Source organism: Microcaecilia unicolor, chromosome 6 (genome assembly GCF_901765095.1).
Source record: "Microcaecilia unicolor chromosome 6, aMicUni1.1, whole genome shotgun sequence".
Taxonomy (NCBI): domain Eukaryota; kingdom Metazoa; phylum Chordata; class Amphibia; order Gymnophiona; family Siphonopidae; genus Microcaecilia; species Microcaecilia unicolor.
In genome coordinates this window covers 254,507,653-254,513,344 of record NC_044036.1, presented here as the reverse complement: position 1 = coordinate 254,513,344, position 5,692 = coordinate 254,507,653, and positions in this window count along the sequence as shown.

Sequence of the window (5,692 nt, the reverse complement as noted above, 5' to 3'; positions counted from 1 at the left end):
CACATAGATTTCAAATTAAAAATGCGTATGTTGTCAGCTGCTTCTGCTCTCCCCACCCTGGACCCACTTATTTCAACACAGTTTTTTTTACCTGAAGTGGAGGAGAGCAACCTTCAGTCCCTCTATTTTACCCTGGTTAGTTATGCAGGTGAAATCATTTGAAAACATATACCTTATATAATCTACAGAATGAATGGAAAAAATCACAAGCTTTTTACCCTCTGAATAGTAACTGAGAACATGAATAGAGGTTTCTAGCTCACACCCTGCACAAACATATATAGCAGTCATATACATTGTGCTCTGTCAGATGCTGATAAAACGTTGAACACTAGTAAGCAAAGGATTCAAGGAACTGCAGGCTGATCTGGCCAGGCAGTGAGCAAATGAGACATTTGTGTATCTAATTCTACATTTATTGTTCTGCACCCAAGGCCACCTCAAGGGATTGTGACAACCTAAGCCAACATGCATTGGCCCCCCCTTGCTCTCGCGGGTCCAGCATCTCTCCCTCTCTCCTTTGGTTCAGGGTCTCTCCCCCCTCCACAACCTCTTCCCTGTGGCCCCAGCATCATTCTTTCTTCTCTCCTCCTGCCCTCTCCCTCTAAAGTCCTGTAAGCTGTGAAGACAGGCTGCTTTGATCTTCCCACTGCTGCATCCCACCTTCTCAGCTGCAATTTCCTGTGGGCTGGGTGAAGGCAGCCTGTCTTCAGACTGCTGCTGCTGTCAAGTTGCACATAGTTTATTGGGCCATGGGAAGGGGGGGGGGGGGAATGGAGAGAAGAGAAAGAGTGATGCTGGGCCCTTAGGGAGTGGAGTGCAGAGGGGGGGGGGGGGGGAGAGAGAGAAAAACTGGGCCAAGGGGAGGATGGGGAGAGATTAGGAGAGGCACTGGACCTGTGGGAAGTAGGGGAAAGAGAAAGGTTAATCATTAGACCAGGTTAGGTCAGAGGCTGGGGATTCTGGCGCCTTTATCACTGATGCCCTGAGCCAGTGTATTACCTGGTCCAATGGTTAAGCCAGCTCTGTCTGCACATCAGGCAGAATTTCACAAAGGCAACACAGCTCTGTAGTACACATACCAGGACAAATTCAACAAAATAATCTGCTCTTTGCATGCCAAGAAAATCTTTTTTTTCTATTTTAAACATTCTACACTCAGACTGACACACTTCATGATCAGAGCATTAGATACATGTGTGGCCTTATACGGTGCTGAAAGTATTAGGTGCCATTGAATGCATACCCTGTTGTGTGTTGGTTCTCTCCTAATTCATAACAGATGGGGCTCTTGCTAGGGGACTTCTATCCCAATTACAAGGGTGCTGCCAGAGCCTCTTGGAAGCAGTCCAGATGCTTAATATTCTGACTTAATTTGCTTTCTTTATTCTAGAATGTCACCCCAAATGGAGATGACTCTTAAGATATGATGAGCATTTAGTCTTTTTAAATCAGTCCTAATAAATTACAATAATACACATTTTCCCCCTGATTCTATAAACTTGCCCACCCAAATATAGGCTTAGCGTTCCAAATTTGCATTCACAACTTATTAAATAAGGTCAGTTGTGTGCACAACTTAATTTAATAATTGGCTGTTAATTGGAGTTAACAGCCAATTATTAGCTGTAAATGATGCTAATTGGTACCAATTACCAGTTGCGTGCGCAGTTGCCTTTAGTCATTATTCTAGAAGTTGTGCACACAAATTCTGTTATGTGCAACTTCTAGGGGGTTGTGGACATCGGAGGGGCATGGGCATGCCTTGGAATTAGGCACACAGGTTACAGAATACTAGGAGTTACAGTTTAGGCATGACCACTTATACCAGCCTTTGACATGGTGTAAGTGCTCACACCTAAAGTTAGGCACAAAACTGCAGAATTACACTAATATTCTATAACAGCAGCTCTGTGTGGAACTGCCATTATAGAATTCGCACTTATGGACACTTTTACTAAGCATTGTGAGCCCAACATAGGCTTACTGTTTGGCAAATCCGAACTACTGCCAGACCAACGCGGCACTAGCGGAAAGATGTGAAAAATATTTCCACAGGGGGTTACCTGGCAGTGCTGCCTGGTTACCACCAGGTTAGCCTAGGAGCCCTTGCTGCCACCTCATTGGGTGGCCATACTTGCTCCCCCGGAATGGCCATGCGGTAAGAGCAATCTTACTGCATGGCCGTGTCTTTTTTCGGCCTTTTTACCCGCTACTGTGAAAAGGACCTCAGTGCACGGCAAAATCAGCCCCCACTGCTAGTGCAGGTCCCTTTTTATCGCAGCTTAGTAAAAGAATCCCCTAGTGCACATCATCCTGGCACCTACATGTTGTCTCTCTCTTCTGAATATACTCCCTTTTTGTATTTCTTTTGCAGTTTGATTATTTTTCACTTGTCCAATAAAGTCTCACTTTATTCTCGAGATGGACTTGTCTCTAGATGGACAAAATATCCCAGGAATCGGTGCCTCATCTGATAAAAATATATTTTAACACACCATCCCCCTTCCCACCAACAGTCAAGCAAACCTTCAAAGAGCACACATAATACAGTATTTATTATTTATTTATTATGATTTATTTACTGCCTTTTTGAAGGAATTCACTCAAGGCAGTGTACAGTAAGAATAAATAAAACATGTGCTATAGACAATTAGACAATTACAGCAGTAAAAAATATTCAAATAACAATACAAAGTATAGCATAGTATTCTACTTACAGTGTCAACACAATACATAATAGAACATTTTAATTGACAGTGTAGGGTATAAGCAAAGATGGAACATATAGATAGGTAAGAGAGTAAGAGGATTTAGAAAATAGTGATTGGTCACTCATGCTGATGTGATGAAATGATCTTGCTGGATTTTTTTATTTTAATTCTAGGCCTGACTCACTTTCCTGACTACATCACTCATCTAAGTGATTACTCACACTTCACAGGCACACTCACTTATTTAAACCTGACTACATTAAATTTTCTTTCATTGTATTTCATGATTATTTCTCATATACCACTTATCCTGCAAAACTGTTGCCCAACATGGTTCACAACAATAAAGATAAAATAATAATAATAACAACAACAACATCAACAATAATAATAATATCAGCATTACCATTGAATGACTGTGCATTTTGCCTGTGGCCCCTCTTTTCACTACTGCTGTTCAGCCCCTACTGACTTATGCAAATGAGGTCCCACAATGAGTCTAAGTACATGGTCCTGCATCCCTCTGCATTCCCCACAGACTGCTCTACATTAAAACATACCCTGTGAACATCAATCACTACCTAAAACACCCCTTCACATGTCCTTCCCTCTGCCATCTCCCAGCCAAACAGCAGTTCTCACCTCTCCACTTCCACCATAGCACCTTAGCATGCTACACATTTCATATCACACTCAGTCACTTCCTACCTCCCTCTGTACAAAGAGACCCCCTACCTCTCTTCAACTAGCCAGGTTGTTCAGCTTTTTCTGAAAACCCAAATAGTTCTCTACCAGCCACAAATTTGGGGGCAATACTATTCCACCAAATCAGACCCTGCAAAGGAAAAGTTCTAGCATGCATCCCTCCCTTCCTCAACTCTATAGCTGGGTACACCTTCAAGAACACTCCCTGCAATGACTGAAAATTCTCCCCAGACAATACCAGCTAACCTACTGAGACAAGTAAACTGGGTCATCTGTGGGGTGGGAGGAAAACAAGGGAGAGAGGAGAAGATCAATCTAAACATGTCTCCTCATGAGCTCCTAATGGTTACAGTAGAATATTCAGTAAAACGTATTACTGTCTTAGGTACCAAATTAGAAAAAAGGATGCCACATTACCCTCTTGAGTCATTCTGTGAGTCTGAAAGCCTGTGTACCCTCCCCTCCCTAAAATAAATAAGTGTATGCGTGTGCTGGGGGGGGGGAGGATTGCAAGTGAGTTTTGCATTTAGAATAAGACTAGTGTGGGTAGTGGAAGAGAGATAAGGATTGGTTTTTAATAGTTTTATTCTTTTATTTGTAACACACTTTGAGCATATAATCAAGTTGAGGAATGAATGAATGCACAATTAAATACCCCTTGAATAGGATACTATCCAGCTCATTTTCGAAAGTGATTGCCGGCCATCTTCCGACACAAATCGGGAGATAGCCGGCGATCTCCTGAACCCGGCAAAATCGGTATAGTTGAAAGCCGATTTTGGCCAGGTTCAACTGCTCTCCGTCGCGGAGCCGGTGAAACATCAAGGGGGCGTGTCAGTAGGGTAGTGAAGGCGGGATGGGGTGGGACGAGGGCATGCTCACGAGATGGCTGGCTTCGCCTGATAATGGAAAAAAAAGCCAGGCTTGACGAGCATTTCGCCGGCTTTACTTGGTCCCTTTTTTTCACGACCAAGCTTCAAAAAGGGGCCCCAATTGACCAGATGACCACCGGAGGGAATCGTGGATGACCTCCCCTTACTCCCCCAGTGGTCACCAACCCCCTCCAACCCCCCCAAAAAAACTTTTTTGCCAGCCTCAAATGTCATACCCAGCTCCCTGACAGCAGTATGCAAGTCCCTGGAGCAGTTTTTAGTGGGTGCATTGCACTTCAGACAGGTGGACCCAGGCCCATCCCCCCCACCTGTTCCACTTGTGGTGGTAAATGGGAGCCCTCCAAAACCCACCCAAAACCCACTGTACCTACATGTAGGTGCCCCCCTTCATCCCTTTGGGCTATGGTAATGGTGTAGAGTTGTGGGGAATAGATTTGGGGGGGGGGGGGGGTTGGGGGCTAAACAACCAAGGAAAGGGAGTTATGCACCTGGGAGCTATTTTTATTTTATTTTTTTATTTTTAGAAGTGCCCCCTAGGGTGCCTGGTTGGTGTCCTGGCATGTCAGAGGGGCCAGTGCACTACAAATGCTGGCTTCTCCCATGACAAAATGCCTTGGATTTTGCCAGGTTTGAGATCACTGGCAATTTTTTCCATTATGGCCAAAAACCGAGGTCGGCCATCTCAACCCCGGCGAACTCTGACATTTGGCCGGGCCCAACTGTATTAGCGAAGAAAAAGATGGCCAGCCATCTTTTTTGAAAATATGGTTGGCTCCGCCCTCTTGCGGCGCCGGAGATGGCCGGCCAGCTATTTGGCCGGTGCCTTTCGCTTATGTCCCTCTATTTTATCCAGAGACTGCCATGTCACTGAATAACTCTGATTTTTTTTTCTCTAGTTAACAGTATATTTTCTGGTGAGCACTGTTGAGCCTTACAAATTTGACTGAGCCAGAACGATAAAATGTTTATTTATTAATGGCATTCAGATTATATTACCCAGGGAACATACTGTTTCTGAGGGATATTCAGATCTTATCATTATCTGTAAAGACAATGCCTGTGTATATATAACTGCATGGCTTTTCAGATTATATCACCCTGTGGGGAAGTGTTTGTATATGTCTAGGGAGAACTCAGATTATATCATACAGCTTTCTTTATGCATACCAGAGGAGAATGAGCTTTGCTACTCATGCCTTCTGAAAACACTTTCCATGAAGGAGTTTAATTTATCTCAGGCTTTTCCAATTGGAAGAAAAGAGCAAAGGAGGAGCAACCTCACATTACCATGAGCAGCAAACAAAAAATGAGGTGGATTCAGAGAGGATATCAAGGAGTCTTTATTGTAAACAAGTTGACAAATGACCAATTGAATTCAAA